Source organism: Phoxinus phoxinus (genome assembly GCF_949152265.1).
Source record: "Phoxinus phoxinus genome assembly, chromosome: 1".
In the NCBI taxonomy this organism is placed as follows: domain Eukaryota; kingdom Metazoa; phylum Chordata; class Actinopteri; order Cypriniformes; family Leuciscidae; genus Phoxinus; species Phoxinus phoxinus.
In genome coordinates, this window is record NC_136876.1 from 27872742 (window position 1) to 27889616 (window position 16875).

Sequence of the window (16875 nt, forward strand, 5' to 3'; positions counted from 1 at the left end):
CCAATTATAGATAGAAATCATTTCACACTCAGCGGATCTCTTCACACACTTCCTGTTCTTATCACCCTCGCTGGTGATCAGTCAGGGTGCACATTAACAGTAGCCAGAGGAGATCAGCATACCAGTCCCTGCTTCTGTAATCTGCAAGCATGAGCCGTGTTTACTCCCCTCATCGGCTTTGATGCATGGAACCCCAATTATCTGAAGTCTGAGAGCCTCACCTGTGCCTAATTGGCAAAACGTGTGTCAGAATATCTAGCCTAAAGCTGACTGATGGCAGCCTGATCACTGTCTGTGCTGACGGGATTCACACTTTTGAAGATCTACTTCTCTACTTGTATTTCTACCTTTTTTTCCTCTTCAGTGCATCTGTCATTCTCTCTCCATCTCAATTCATAAAATGCACTTGTATTCACTCGTACTGTCTCGCTCTCCTCCCTTTCTATTTAGAGTGTTCTGTTGTTTTGTCCACTGTCACTAGCTTTTCTTCCATCATTTTACTCCTCTTCTCATAAACCTCTCTTTAACTGTACTTTATTTCGCCCATTAGGATGAGAGAGAGGAAAGGCACTGGCACTCGTGTATGAAGAGCCAGTTCCTCCTTAGAGGAACATTAGAACTGACACCTCATTTAAGGTGGTGAATGACTGTATGTTTCAAAGAGCCTGCAATATCTTTTGCCCTCAGGGCTTTTTTTTCTCATACGTTATATCCATCTGAGTGGCTCTTCCATTTGAAATCAATTATGTGCATTTCATTTTGAATAAATGATTTAAATATACTTAACTCCTTCTTACCGTTTAAACAGGTTATATTATCCATTTCTCGATCCTGCTGAGACAGCAGGTTTTTTTTTAAACATCTTCGTAAAATTCTCTCCATTGGCCGACTTTGCCTCTGCCTTGAGGCACTATCCCCAGAAAATAAGATGAATTTAGTTGTTTAAGTTCAGATATCGCCAAGATGCAGATTTAGGGATAAAATAAAAGGTTAGTCCAATTAAAGGTTCGCACTGTGAAATGCTGGATTGTTCTTTATAATTACCTTGGTTTGACAAGGTTGTCTTTGTTATTTCCCAATTATCGCTGAAAACAAGCTAGACCAAAACTCACTGTTCTCATTATGATTTCAATTCCTTCACCCTTTAATATTTTCTCCCAAATCTGGGGACAAATAAACAAAGTGCTAACTCCGCCAACGGCCTCCAGCTCATTTGTAACAGTATCACCAGCCTAATCACGAATCCCGTCTTTACTTCCCCCACACAAATCTGCTAAATGAAAATGTCAACCTTTACAATGCCGTAAATGATGGATCATAGGAAATAGAGGCTTTGCAGCAAACATGAACATGAGCTGTAAGGGCCAACCTTATCTAGAAAACACAAGTGTTTTAATAGATAACTTTCGTCAAGCAAAACAACTCTAAAATCGCAATGACCACTTAACTATGGGATTGTGCGCACCATTTGCAGGACTCCTGCATCACTGAAACTGCTACCGTCGGGTGCCTGTACACTGCAGACCCATAACTGTATCAAATGATGATTATAATGTTCCACTTGCATGCTGATGTAGGGAACATTTCCTGCACTACTGTATATGCTTAGTAATGACAAACACACTTGAGGCTGAGATTAGACAAGAATGAGATATCCCAAGGTGTTTATATATTGTTTATGATGAAGACTGTGTGACCTCTGTATGGTTCAGACACAGATAACTGAAAATAAATGTTTGAATTATTTATTTAACAGCCTGTAAGGGCAGGGAGAAGAAACCGCCTAAAGCTCAAGGCTGTTTACAATAAAAATATATATATATTTTTTTTTTACAAAAGTCTACTTGACTGTATCAAAAAGCAAGTGGAGGTTGTAAGTATGTGAACAACAGCTTGAATTGCACAATGAAGTGCAGAAAAACTTAACTAATATGTGACCCATCAAACTGAAATAAAACACTTTTAATAAGCAAATGTTCTGTCTGTCTGTGTTAAGGGAATCTGTTTTTAATGGGAAACTATTTGTGTTTGTCCACTTTTTGTCTGTGTGGTGAATTTACAGCATTTTATCTTCAGATACAGGGTGTACATTTTGATCAAGGTCTCGCAGGAGGACATGGTTGAAGCGGAGAGCTTAAGTGAGTACAGTTCTCGCACTTACCCCTCTGACCCTTCACAAATGTCTGTGCCTCGTGAGATAACTGACAGTAATAACCGACTACAACCATCCACTACAGAGGAGGACAGCAAAGAGCAGGCCTGTGTCCTTTCAAAAATAAACAAGAATTGCCTTTTAGCCTATGAGACCATGTTGGCCTCAACTGGTCAGAATGTCAGGAAGTGCAGTACAAACTGCTGTTCAAAGGGAAAAACCTATAGTAAAAAAATACACAAAAAATAAATACTTGCATAAATACAAATCACATACAAATACGTAGAAAATAGGGATGTCAATTGAAGGTTAATTGAGGGTACGTTTACACAACATAAAATGTAGAAGTTTGAGTTTTCCTTTGAGTTTTCCGCGCACAGACGACACCACTGTCAAACCGATCCACATTCACGCGGATCTGCGAACACGACAAAAACGCTCTATTCTGTTGCCAGGCCGTTAGATGGCGATGAAACACTATAGATTGAACAGGTAATATGCATGTGCATGACGTCATCAGTTTTGTTGTTTACACTGAGACCGTTTTCAAAAATTTGAAACACTTTTTCGAAAGTTTGTGTTTTCATGCACCCAAAAACACAGTTGTCTTGTAAATGAACGGCCAAAATGCATAAAAAGTTTTTAGTTTTTACCTGAAAATAGTGTCGTGTAAACAGCCCCTAAGTCTGATAAATTACAAAATCCTACGTCAATTCTATAAATGCTGTTTTCTCTAACCTTAGCATCTATTTATAGCCTGGATGCCAGCCAAACTTAGCCCCGCCCACAAAATTTTTCGTGGTTGGTAAGTTCGGTCTTTTTAAAAAAAATTGTTCGTACCAATCAAATGAGCAATGGTAACGTAATCTTCCACGTCATCAAAGAGCGCTTGGATTGAATTCATGGCTGCCGCTGGAGAATTGAGTTGTGTAGATTCCGCTATCACGTCTGTTATAGAAGATATAGACAGCGCATTAATTTTGAAAAAGAGGAACAGAGAGCCGCGATCAAGGCATTTTTTCGATGGGAAAGATGTTTTTGCCTTGCCTGGCAAGCCAGACTTACATCAATATGTTTAGTCTGGCAACTCTCCATAGACGCGGCTTAATCCGATGGGCGGGATAAACGGTTGTCTCTCAAAATCCCTCTGCACGCAATAGGATAGTGCTACAACCAGGGCCGTCGCTGGTGGGGTGAAAGGTAGTGACAATTATAGGGGCCCCCGTTGCCCAGGGGGCCCCACAAAATCCAGCAGTTATACTATAGGGACACTATTGCATAAATAATTTTAATATTTATTAGTTGTATGCCTGAGATTTAAAATGAAAACCACAAAAAAACATGCAACTTGGTTAAATATTTTTTCCAAATAGCTGCTTCTCTTACCTCCCTAAAAATGGTTTAGTCCGATCTATTTATTAGTTATTAATAAATACCCCGCCCCAGCTCGTGAAGAGAACCAATCAGAGTTGAGGCGGCATTGCCTGAAGACGTTAATCTGGTGGAACTGACTCACTGGAAAAATGTCGGGAAAAATAAAATACAAATCTGGTTATCAGAAACGCCACGAAAAGAAGGAGAGGGAGGCCAGGAGAGTTGTTGGATCCCAGTCAATTAAAACCTTCTTTAACGCAGGTTAGTGTATTGTATTGTTATTTCGCTGAGAATCAGAAAACTACCGTCTTCTTTCACTTTTCATTAACGGGCGCGAGCGGCACTACAACCGACTGAATGATTACGCGATTAAAATCCCTGTCCTTTTCACTATTGTAAATAACTTGACACGAGACACGACGCATTGCATTATGCATAATATGACCTGCTGGCTGGTGATGTGTTTATTACATCAAGAAACACGAATACAACTGCACTTGAATAAATAAATGTATGAGCTTTATTTAAATATTATTTTACCAGTTCCATATTATCTCTATTAAAATACATAATAAGATAAATCTTTTTTAAAACTTTGACTACATTCTTAAGACTGTTACTTACGTGGTTTGACAATACGGCAACATACGACGAAAAGGGTACCCCATAACGTCAATATGAGACGGAGACATAAGCGCACCAGCAGCGCCCCCTAACGGCACCCTAACCCATACCTAAACCTAACCATAACCTGAACCGTCTCATATTGACGTTATAGGGGTACCCTTTTCGTCGTAGGTTGCCGTATGGTCAAACCACGTCAGTATGTGACGTTTTGAGATGAGACTGTGTTACAACCCATAAAAACATTATTTTACCGTTCCTTTTTTAAAAATTGGTTTTCTTATTATTTAATTTTTATTTATTTATAGGCCTAACCTTTGATGACTTTACACCTCACTTCACTCCACTTCAAGCTTTTTGTTAATTTTTATTAGTTGTAATTTTATAGAATTTTAAGATACTCAAACTGCAAAAAAAATGCCTTTCTTACTCAGTATTTTTGTCTTGTTTCCAGTCCAAATATCTAAAATTCTTAAATCAAGATGCATTTACTAGATAAGTGAAATGCAATAAAATATTAAGTCTTGTTTTCTGTTGAAATAAATAAAATTTAAGTGAGTTTTTGCTTAAAACATGTCAAATAATCTGCCAATGGGGTAAGATAAATAGTTAAAACAAGATAATTGTTCTTACTCCATTGGCAGGTTATTTGTCTTGTTTTAGGCAAAAATATCTTATTCTATTATTTATATCTAAAAATACTGAATAAGAAAAGCATTTTTTTGCACAGGGGGCCCACATCAATATTTTTTCAGGGGGCCCCGGATCCTCTAGCTACAGCCCTGGCTACAACCAACCAGAGAAACGAAGAAGGTGACGTAGTCAGAGCGGCAAAGATCCGGTCCAGCAAAACTCCGAACACTTCTTCCTTTTTTAAGAATGACTTAAGTGCCGTTCTTTGCTCTTTTCTTAAAGAAAAACTTAACTCCAAGTCCTCCAGAGTCGCGGCCAAATCCGATTCGAAAGACCGCTGTTCTACATCCGCAGCCGCCATTCTTTGTTTTCAAGTGGCAGCCGTTGCAACTCTGTCGTCATATGTTAAGCCCGCCCGCGCCTACTCTATACACGACGTGATTGGCCTGACCCAATTTAGGTTTTTGCAGCTAGAAGGTCTATGGAGAGTTGCTAGACTGCCCTGGCTGCAAAATACATTTTGCTGCCGCTAGGGTGCGTCTAGATTTCTAGGCTAGTTTTTGCCGCCCTTCCTACGGGATTCGGCAAAAGTTTAATCTATCAGCTGATGGTCGCTAAGAAGAACTATTTAGTATATGCATTCACCTTCAGTATTTCTCTCAAAAATGTTAAATGTGTTGGTAAGTACTCAATGTATCCTTAAATTATTTTTACAACGCCGGCAAAGATAATTTACACTCATCTTCTTCTACTTCTTCCAGCGTGTGTGCAGTTAAGTTCTGTTGACAACTATGCGTCGCTCAACATACGTCACTTACTCCGTTGCTCTGATTGGTTCTAGGTCTATCCAATTGAGTGCAGAGGCTTTTTATTTCCTGTTTCGGATTAAACACGCCCCATAATCACAGCCCAATGGAGCGGTATCAGACTCACATTCTGACTAGAATCGGAGTATGACGACGTCAGGCTAATCTATTTAGGCAACACAAGCAAGATTGTTGTTCCAAATATCTGATATCCAAACTAACAGCGCAATTGAATGTACAGCATTGAATGTACAGAATGAAAAGCTTAATTAAGATGAAGTTAATTTTGAGCAACTTACATTTTAGACAATAATGCTAGTAACGGTTCCAAATGAAGTAGAATTGCTTTGCATCTCTGAGCAACACACAAGTGCTGCGTCCGAAATCTAATACGAAAAACAATACTCCAACAGAGTAGTGTGTCCGAATACGCAGTATTCAAAAATAGTAGGCGAAAAGTCCCCGGATGACCTACTACTTACGGCGAGATTCTGAAGTGCGCATTGACACTTGACACAATCCCAGTTGGCCACAGGAGAGGATTTATGAATGGAAGTGAAGCGACGTAACTGACGTTGGTAGGTCACATGATAATGACAACATGGCGAGTGTAGTATGTCTGGATTATGAAAAACTGAATCGGTCGTCTCACGGCAGGCAGCAGTGAGGGAGGTAGGATGGCAAGACGATTGGATCCTAAGGCGGTTGGCAACAAATGGAATGTGAATGGACAGGAGAATGCTGAAGGAAGTGACGGTTCAGGAAATGAATTAGACGAGATGGAAGTAGGTGGCGAGAATTATGGAAAATGGGATACGGTTAGAAATAATACACGGAAAAAGAAACGAAAGAATACGTCAGATGAAAGTGATTCCGACAGAGGAAACGGAGAGAGGGGAGTATAAGGTATTTGTAAAACTTGAGCATGAAGGTTTATTTTCATGAAGAATTTTTTTTTGTATTGTCAAATGTTTATTGTTTGTGTTTGTCTAAATGTATGGATGACACTCTGACACTGCAAACCAAATCTACCTACGGGTACAAATAAAGGAACCTGAACCTGAAGGGGATTCGTTTGGTGATATGAATCCAATACAGCTAACAAAAACTCTAAATAAGGAAATTGGCGTAATAAAGACTGCTAAAATACTAAGAAATGGATCATTGCTGATTATATGCAAGGATGAGAAACAGCAAATGAAAGTAATCAAAATGAACAAAATAAATGGAAAGAAAGTACAATGCTCTAAGACTAATGGTAAAAAAATGTGTCAAAGGAGTTATCACAGGGATAACTCAAATGTGAGTGAAGTAAGACGTCTGAAAATAAACAGGAATGGTAGTACAACTAGTCTTTCAATTATGATCATGAGAATTATGAGAAACTCCAGAATAAGGTCTACATTGGATATATGTGTTACGACGTGAGGCTATACATACCCCCACCACTTAGATGTTTTAAATGTCAGAGATTTGGACATGTGGCGGCGGTGTCCAAGGGAAAACAGAGATGTGGTAAATGTAGTGGTGATCATGAGTATGGCAAATGTGAAGAGGGTGCAAAGCTGAATTGCTGTAATTGTGGAGTGGAACATAGTTCAGCTTACCGAGGATGTGAGGTTAGCAAGAGGCAGGCTGAAGTAGACTTGTAGTCAAGACCGCATAAACCGAGACCAAGACACTACCAAGACCAGAGGGTATCGAGACCAAGACAAGACCGAGACCAAGACCAAGACAGACCAAGTCAAGACCAAGACCAAGTCGAGACCAAGACCGAGACCAAGTCGAGACCGGAGGGGAAAAAAAACAGACTAGTGTTGAAGCTAAGCAATAACCTGTATGAATTCAAGAACAGCAGCATGCTAGGGTTCAGCCGCAGTTTACATTCAATACATATTAGACGGTATTACTTCAACTACACAGGCAGAACAATACAGAGACAGACCATGTCGTGTGTGTGACTGTGAGCTCACTGTAAATGTTTTTGCAGACTGGGTGAGATCAACTATGTGTAGCAATTGCATGACGGCTGTTACTGCACTATTAGACTCCCTTAACTTTTGTGTACTGTTGAGGACTGACATGACTGGTACATCTGACAAAAACATCAAACACCTCCAACACCATCTTGCTCCTCCAACAACTGTCTAGAATGATAAATATGTAACCAATTGAAATTATACTTAATGTGTAGATGAAATCGTAACATCAAATTAAAGATACACAATTATAAACTTGGATAAGGCCTAATGTTTAGTCAACACAATGGAGATATGCAGATGATATTTAAGACCATTTATTTAGTCTAACACCATCTTAAATACAATACTGTAATCAAACAACACACACACACACACACACCGATGACGGTGCGCTCAAAGTCATCTGTCAGTTGTGCAGTTACCCAAAATCTCTTGAATGAAGTTAAAACCCATCATGTCACTGATATGTGGTTTTTAAATCAAGTGATCAAAGTGCTCGTTGCACTGCGATCAGTGGCGCGGATACAGTGTTTTCTCGCGCACACGCCGCACTGTCTTCACTCAGACACGCGCTTCAATCCGTTGCGGATACTCTCTATTCGTTCTGGTGAAATCACAAAACATAATGCACACAAACATGTCGCTGCTTGATATACAACCACTGATGAACATAATCGGTTTTGATGAGAGAAAAAAAAACCCAGAACCCAGAACCCAGAACCTCTGACACAGTTGGTGAAAGTTTTACCGCTGGACCATTAAGATATTGTTCAAATAGGCGAAACGGCTGTGTCACAAAAAATACATGCATGTGATTGGTTGCATTTGAAGGGCGCGAAATAATAATAATGTTGCATTATCGAACGCTGTGTCGTCGTGGATATTGTAGTATTGTATTGCTAAATCCCCCGACCACAACGTCAGTCTGAGACAGCGAGACCTAGACAAGACCGAGAGGTCCGAGACCATGACAAGACCAAGACCAAAGACCGTCAAGGCCGTGACAAGACCGAGACCACGTAAAAGTGGTCTCGAGACATACATCACTAGGCTGAAGTGCAACGAGTCAAGATTGTTCAAGGAATCAGTTATGCAGAGGCCGCAAAGACGGTGTCAGGAATTGGGACCATGGCTAAACAAACTGAAATTAAGAACAAAAACATTGATAAGTGTCAGAAATGTGATCAATTGAAAGAAGAAACTTTGATAGTGAGTACAAATTATTTTGTATTGTTTATGGCAGAGATAATAAATTGTTCAGCACAAACAAAAAGCAGAAATGAAAGGATCAAAATAATTGTTAAATCAGCAGAGAAGTATCTAGATGTGAAAGGACTGCTCTGGGAAACAATTAGAGACATCCTCAATGAAGAGACACAATCCTCTCAGACATTGGGCTGGATCATCTTAATGATGCTGATCATTCTACAGTGGAATGCAAAGAGTTTAATTCCTAATGGTCAAAAATTTAAGAAGTATATTGATAACTTGATAGAGAAACAGATTGATATAAATATATTTAATAATAAACTAGTTAATGAAATAATTTAGTCGGCTGAGGAAATAATACCTAAAAGTACAGGAGTAAGATGTACCAAGAATGTACCCTGGTGGAATAATGACTGTAAAGAAGCTATAAAAGCAAGAAATAAGGCGTTTATTCTCAGGATACTTAGAATACTTAGATACTTGCCCAGGCAAAAGTAAGGAAAACATTAAAAGCACAAAAAAATACATTTTGGAGGCAATATTTGGAGGCATTGGAAGAGAAATACAACTATCAGATATATGGGGCATGATCAGAAGAATGGGGGGGGGGGGGGGATCAGAAGGAATTATGAATTGCCAGTGTTGAACAGTGGGGATAAAATAGCTGTCAACAATCTAGAAAAGGCTGAACTCCTGGTTCAAATATTCAAGTAGGTTCATAGCTCAGATAATCTTTCTGAAGTGGCCAGGCAGTGTAGGAATAAAACCTTAATGGAATTCCCTAATATTTTAAAGAAAAATAAGATGTTGGAAAATCCTTTAGACTTAAAGTACCTTTAAACATGTTTGAGTTGAGAAGAGCAATCATTAGTACTAGACAGCCTACTCCGGGGAAAGATGGAGTGTGTTATAAAATGTTGGCACAAATGACATGAGAAAACCCTGGAAATAGTATTAAAATTGTTTAACCAAATTTGGGATACTGGACAACTCCCTTTGGTATGGTACCAGTTCTTAAATCAGGGAAAGACCCATCAGATCCTTCTAGTTACAGACCCATTGCCTTGACCTCCCATTTATGTAAAATCATGGAACGAATGATCACAGATCATGGATCTTTTAAAACATCTCCGGTATCATCAATGCAGCTGGAAATGGGAGAAATGCCTTTAAGAATCAGAAGATTGAAATTAATGATGGCATACTGGGTTAATCTCCAGGGACATAATGAGCTGCATCCTGTCAAAAGTGTATTAACAGAATGTTGGGAACATAATGAAACAAATTATACTAGTTTTGGATGGATAGGTAATGCAAAGGCAAGAAATATAGGATTACACCAATTACAGTACAGTAATACAGATTCAATTTCTTCCAATCCTCCTTGGTTATTCCCTTTGCCAAATGTTGACCTCAATATACAGCAGGAATTTAAAGATAATTTGGAACAACTTCCAACACGGTTTATAGTCCAGAATTATTTTAAGGAACATTATCTAGAATCAGTGTTTTTATTTAGAGATCCAAAGATCCTGAAACAGGATTTGCACGTGCAGCAGTATATATTCCACTGAGAGATTGTTTTATTAAGAAAAGAGTAACCAATCATTTGTCAGTATATGCAACAGAACTGTTGGCAATATTACTGGCCCTGCAGTGGATAGAGGAGAAGAAAATAAAAAATACTATCATTGCATCAGATAGCTACTCATCACTTGAAAGTATATGATCTGGCAGGTCATTAGTTAGGATGGATATTATAAATGAGATATTCTGTAAGATGTATAACGTTATGGGTATTTATACACGTTTCATTTGGGTTCCTGCTCATGTTGGTGTGGAAGGAAATGAGAAGGTGGCTATTGTGGCTAAACAAACTCTTAAGAATAAAGCAAGTTGATTTGCATGTTCCATTAAGTAAAGCAGAAGCTAAAGTACTCATAAGAACATATGCACAAGTATGGCAGGTATATTGGGATGATAATGAAACAGGTAGACATTTATACAATATACAAAAACAAGTTGGTGCTGGGAGGAGGGAGAGCAGGAATCGAAGAGAAAGAAGTATCATAACTCGGATGAGAATAGGTCATACTGGACTTAACAGTACACTATATAAAAAATGGAAAACACTCAACTGGGGAATGCATACACTGTAGCCAACATGAAACAGTTGAGCATGTATTAATCCATTGTAGGAAATATAACAATGAGAGATGTCACCTTATTCAATCATTGAAAAAAGTTAAACATCATGACCTTACTTTATCAGGTCTATTAAGGGAAACAGATAGTAAGTTGTATGATGACATTATTAAATTTGTGAAAGAAAGTAAATTATATAAAAGAATATAGCATTTTTGAAATGTTTTTATTGTTTTATTTTCCAGTTTGTTTATTTGTTTTGCTTGGTTTTTATGTTTATTTATATTTTGTATAAAAGCAAATAACCTGATCCATATTCCCTTCCAGTTGGTGGCGGTAATGCACCAATAAGCTAGGTTGCCAACGCCAATAAACACCAAAGAAGAAGATGTCTGGATTATATACTGCACACATTCATTCCATATAGCACCTACATTTTTACCGGTCATGAATAACTTCAAATTGAAATGCAGAACCTACTCAGACAGTGCGCGATTTCAGACGCAGTGAAGGTGAGTTCCATTCAACCGTATGGACCTGATGTAGCCCCGCCCCTTTTTCACCGCTGCGCTTGTTATATTCTAAAGATGGCTGCGCCCTCGTTTCTTTGGCGAATAAGGTCTATAGACTGCAAAGTGGAGTTCACAGAGTGTTCTGCCATCTTAAGTGATATTCCAATCCGAAGAGAGAAGGAAATTTACCCACCAGTCATTGCGCATCACAACAATCATGATGTTCCTGAATGAATCAGTTTTTTTCGAACAAATCAGTTGACTGAATGATTCATTGACTCGCTCATTTTGGCGCCAGCGTAACAATGTAATCTGATGAAAGAGCCAATAAAAAACTACCCCTAATACATAGACTGGAACAATATTATATTGTTAAGAAGTCATTTTTTGTAATGTGTATTCAATTACTTCCTCAAGTGCCACAATAATGTAACATCTGTGAATTATCTTAATTTGAAGGATATTGATTTGTGTGATTAAAAGTGATTAAATTAATTAGACGACATACCATGTAATTAACATTTCTATTTAATTGACAGCCCTAATACAAAACATGTACATGAGACATAAAATAAATCTTTCAAGTGTAACATAAATTACGAGGAATCACATAAGTGAGCAGCCGCACGGAGACCCAAGCGAACAAAGGGCAGGGGAATTTATAGAACCCTCTAAAGACCAGGAGGTGCCGGCCGCCTCCGGCTACAAGCAACACCTCATGTAATTATCTGTAGAATCACCAATTAAAAGACAGGACTGTCAAAGAGGAAAGTGCTGGCTTCCGTCCTCCCTCCCCTGCCCGTGTTCTCTTTTTTGGTTGTTGTGTTTTTTTTCAGCTGGTTTTGCATTCACAGTAGAGCATCGCAGAATGGTGCTATTTATTTCAGCAACAGCTTACTGATTCGCCTTAATTAACATGTTGTTTTGTTCAAGGGGAGGGATGATGGTGTCAGCTTCCCTTTCCCTCCCTCCTGCTCGCCCTCCCTGACAGCCATCTGAGCTGATGGAACGAGAAAAGGCAGAGAGAAAGAGAAGAAAACAATACAAACCCGGGACTTGGAAAACAGAAATGGAGGTTGCCTGCCGGATGCCTTGCGTTGATGGACTCGAGGCACAGTGAGTCAGTTTACCTGCCTTAAAGTGACAGTTTATTAGGACTACATATGCTGGCATTTACTTCAGAGTCTCCCTTTTGAGGGTTGCAGGCAGGGTCATACGGCCAAGTTTGACCAAAAAACGGGGCAATTTGAGTACGATGGCTTGATGCTAGAGGACTGGCTGACTGACAGGAGAATATATCCATTGGTTGTGTGGGAGTTTGGTGTGAAAGACAGTACTGACTTCAGAACAGTCCTAAGCGCCTCCACATCAGACCATCTTGCATCCTCTCAGCCTTAACAGCTTCCTTTGCACCCGCTGTCTTTAACACCCAACAAAAGGCTGTAATCAAATAAGTGGGCATGGAAATAAACAGCCGCATGTAAAACCGTCAAACAAGCAGGCAGAATGGGGTGGCATCTCAATCGGGATGCGGATGGCACAGCGGTAGCCAGCCGGTTAATTGGAGCAGAGTGACATTTTCAGTGTTAGGTGTTGCTGGCTTTATGTCACCACTCGTGCAGAGAGCCGCCAGGCCCGGTCATCTGAGCTCTAGGAGCAAAAAAATAAAAAATAAAGCACTATTTCCATCTCTCCTGATCTGATCTCTCGCTCATTCCGGCATCTCAATTAAGCATGACCTGCGCAGCCTTCAAAAGAGCCATCCTAATAGTAATCAATAACCAGAATCAATCAGCTCTCTTGCTCCCTTGTTACTTCTCTCGCTTCGCCTTGTGCGTGGCTTCTCCTCCCTCAGGCGTTTAAAGCCACTCAGAGCACCTATCAACTTCACACAAATGTCACAAATGCCATTAATTGCTTAAAATGGATATTCAAAGCGTCCGAGGCTCGCCTCTTCAATCACTTTCTGATTAGAAGAGCAGTATCTAAAGATGAAAGGTTTAGAGAGAGAGAGAGAGAGAGAGAGAGAGAGAGAGAGAGAGAGAGAGAGAGAGAGAGAGAGAGAGAGAGAGAGAGAGAGAGAGAGAGAGAGAGAGAGAGAGAGAGAGAGAGAGAGAGAGAGAGGACGCACTTGCACGTCCCACTCATTACTGATGTGCATTGCAGTCAGACACATTTATGAAGATGACTCTACAATACCAGGTGCTAAGATCTATTCCCAGCTCAGAACGGATGCAAACCAGAGGAACCACAGTTCCATAATCAGTATAATAACCAAGGCAACAGAAAGACAGGTAGAGACAGTGAGAAATACACTTTATGGACTAAAGGGTGTTGACACATGGGCACCACACAAATGTGTATTAAATATAATATTATTCAAAATTTTGGAGTCATTAATACTTTTTTTGAAACAGTAAATTAATACCTTTATTAAGAAAGAACACATTAAATTGATCAAAAGTGATGGTTAAGACTTTTACATTGTTACATTAATTTTCTATTTTAAACGAATATTGAGAATACTTTTTATTCATTAAATAATCCAAAATATATATTACTGTTTCCATAAAAATATTAGGCAACACAACTGTTTTCAAAATTTATACTGATAAAAAATTGTTTCTTGATCAGCAAATTAGAATGATTTCTGAAGGATCATGTGACACTGAAGACTAGAGTAATGATGCTGAAAACTCAGCTTTGACATCACAAAAATAAATTACATTTTAAAATATATTACAATAAAAAAACTTATTTTAAATTGTAATAATATTTCGTAATATTCCTGTTTGTTTTTTAATGTATTTTTTTGGGTAAAAAAATTATTTGATTTATGAGATTTTTTAAAACATTGAAAAATCTTACCAACCCCAAACTTTACTATACTATACTATAATATGTTTTACAACATTACAAAAATACATGGATAGAAACCTATAGTGAGGTCAGGCACTTACAGCAGACTCTGTAAACCATTTCACTGTCGTCAAGCTGGTGACGTGATTGTGCCATGTTGCAGTTCAGGGAGAAGGGGGTGTCATATACTTTGTGTAGATAAAGACAGAGAGCGCTGTACAGAGAGAAAGAACATAATGAGAATATTGTTTTGAAGATCAAAAATACAATAAAAACAAAAATAATGAAATGACCATTAAACTTCACAGAACTAAACTTCACAGAACTAAACAGCTACACAGAATCTTTGTTTTAGGAATCGGTTGAAAAGTCTGATCCTCTCTGAGACTCTTGCTTTTTTCCCCCTTGTGCCCTAAATCCATCAAGCAGGGCGGCCATCTTTCCAATCCCTGCATGCCCTCTGCACAGCAGCATAAAGGGCAAAATGTGTGGCAAACAAATAACGCACACACACATCTGACATACATCAGCAAATTCATTCAAAGATCCAGCACACATGCTGAGAAATCATTTCCCAAGACCTTCCCGGTCACCTGCAGCTTGATCCCATCTCACTCTAAAGGTAAAGGATGTCTTTTCCCTTCAATGGCCTGCCATAAAACCCGTCTCCAGAGCCCGTCATCCTCTCCGGAGAATTCCAGAGCCTTTACCTCACCTCGGCCCCTCATGCACAGCTCCTTTCAGCCGCTGGCAGCCTGAGGATGTAGAGATGATCCAATTAGGGGCAGGCAGACAGGACAGGCCACTGTGCCAGGTTCACCCTGGGCCTCATGGAGCCTAATGAGGCATTACCTTTAGTGGTGACAGCCCGGGCCTTGCACCCTGACAGCAACACTCTGTGTGTATGTGTGGACGGGGGACACTGGGGTGAGGCAAGCTTACAATGCCACATCACAAGAGAGCACGTGTGGAGAAGAGAGAGAAAGAAACAGGATGACTACAGCAGAAATACAGGAGACTGTGAGAAAAAGAAATTCAGTATTAACAAAAAAATAGACATTTCTGAGGTATTGTTACACAACTCTAGCCATACTGTAGTGACCATGTCTGACAAGATCAGAAAAAGGACAAAGGCACCATAACAATATTGTGAATGTAGTCCATATAACTCTTGCGCTATATTTGAAGTCTTTGAAGTTTTTATAATAGCTTGGTGAGAGGAACGGTTCCTCCGATATTTACTGATAATCACATCACACAAAGATTGTGTCAAGCCTGTGTCCACATCAAGATATAAAAATGGGGTGTCAGTGTATTTTTACTTTAAATTGGCATGTGTCTAATTTAACCATTTGTGATGACATTTATGATCATTTAATTATGGGTTTTTTTTGCCTTTTCTTCTTGACATACTATTTTGGGGGGAAAAGTACAATAACATCAAACAGGTTTGGAACAACATAAGGGTGAGTAAATAATGACATGATTTAGATTTTGGGGGAACTATCCCTTTAACTAAAACAGAAGACTAAAAAAGCCTTAATCAACCATATGGCAAAACATTCATAAATTAAAAATAAAGTAAGATATCAAACACATCGCTACTGATTAGAGTCAATAATGCAAAGAAAGCACATGTTGTTGGAATACTGTATATGTGATGTGTGTCACGGGTATGGTGCGGGTGAAGACAGGCAGAGGCACAAAGTTCCAATTCAAGCATTTACTATAATAACTCACACAAAACTGGTACAGGCAGACGGGTAACACTCAATACATAGTAACATATACAAGGACCGACAAGGACAGACTGAACAGTAGCAAACTAAATACAGATACAAACGAACACTAACAAGGTGAAGACAGGTGACACAGATAATGAGGACGATGAACGGGTGGATGATTGAGGGAGTGAGTTCAGGTGTGAAGACACAAGGGATTCTGGGAAGTGTAGTGCAGACGAAGACTGTGACATAACGCCCCCCTTCAACAAGGCGCGACCTCGCGCAGTAGAACAACAAAGGGGTGGGGGGGTGGGCGCCTTGGAGGCTGATGAAGGGGTGGTCGATCTATAGCAGGAAGCCTCCAGGGCGGAGCAGGCCTTGCTGTTGGCCAGGGCGGAGCAGGGCGTGCAGGCGGCCAGGGCGGAGCAGGACGTGCAGGCGGCCAGGGCGGAGCAGGACGTGCAGGCGGCCAGGGCGGAGCAGGACGTGCAGGCGGCCAGGGCGGTGTGGACCCGTCGGGCGGCCAGGGCGGTGTGGACCCTTTGGGCGGCCAGGGCGGTGTGGACCCTTCGGGCGGCCAGGGCGGTGTGGACCCTTCGGGCGGCCATGGCGGTGTGGACCCTTCGGGCGGCCATGGCGGTGTGGACCCTTCGGGCGCTGCAGGCGGAGGCCTATAGCCCCCCCCAAAAAAATACTTGGGGAGAGTGACAGGATTTGGAACCGGCTCAGGGACAGACACCGGCTCAGGGACAGACACAGGCTCCAGTGTGTGCGTAGCCCACACACACCACATGGCTGTGGCCATAATGGCCAGTGTCGCGGTCACTGAGGGCTCAGGCGGCGCAGACATGGCGT

General features: G+C 40.2%; 1 long non-coding RNA gene across 4 annotated transcripts in view; it reads right to left on the reverse strand.

The window, feature by feature from the left end:
- Nucleotides 1–16875, reverse strand: part of LOC306995212 — a 112623-nt gene that overhangs the window by 40824 nt on the left and 54924 nt on the right. For 2 of the 4 annotated variants that reach the window (XR_013796821.1, XR_013796822.1), the window contains exons 4-6: nucleotides 15149–15233; nucleotides 14890–15051; nucleotides 14398–14510 (exon numbers count right to left, since the gene is read on the reverse strand). The exons of 1 other annotated variant lie outside the window; for it this stretch is intronic. This is a non-coding gene — a long non-coding RNA (uncharacterized lncRNA). Of the gene's footprint in view, nucleotides 1–11879; nucleotides 13088–14397; nucleotides 14511–14889; nucleotides 15052–15148; nucleotides 15234–16875 lie in introns of those variants that run through there. One more of the 4 variants, XR_013796823.1, reaches the window with a different exon arrangement.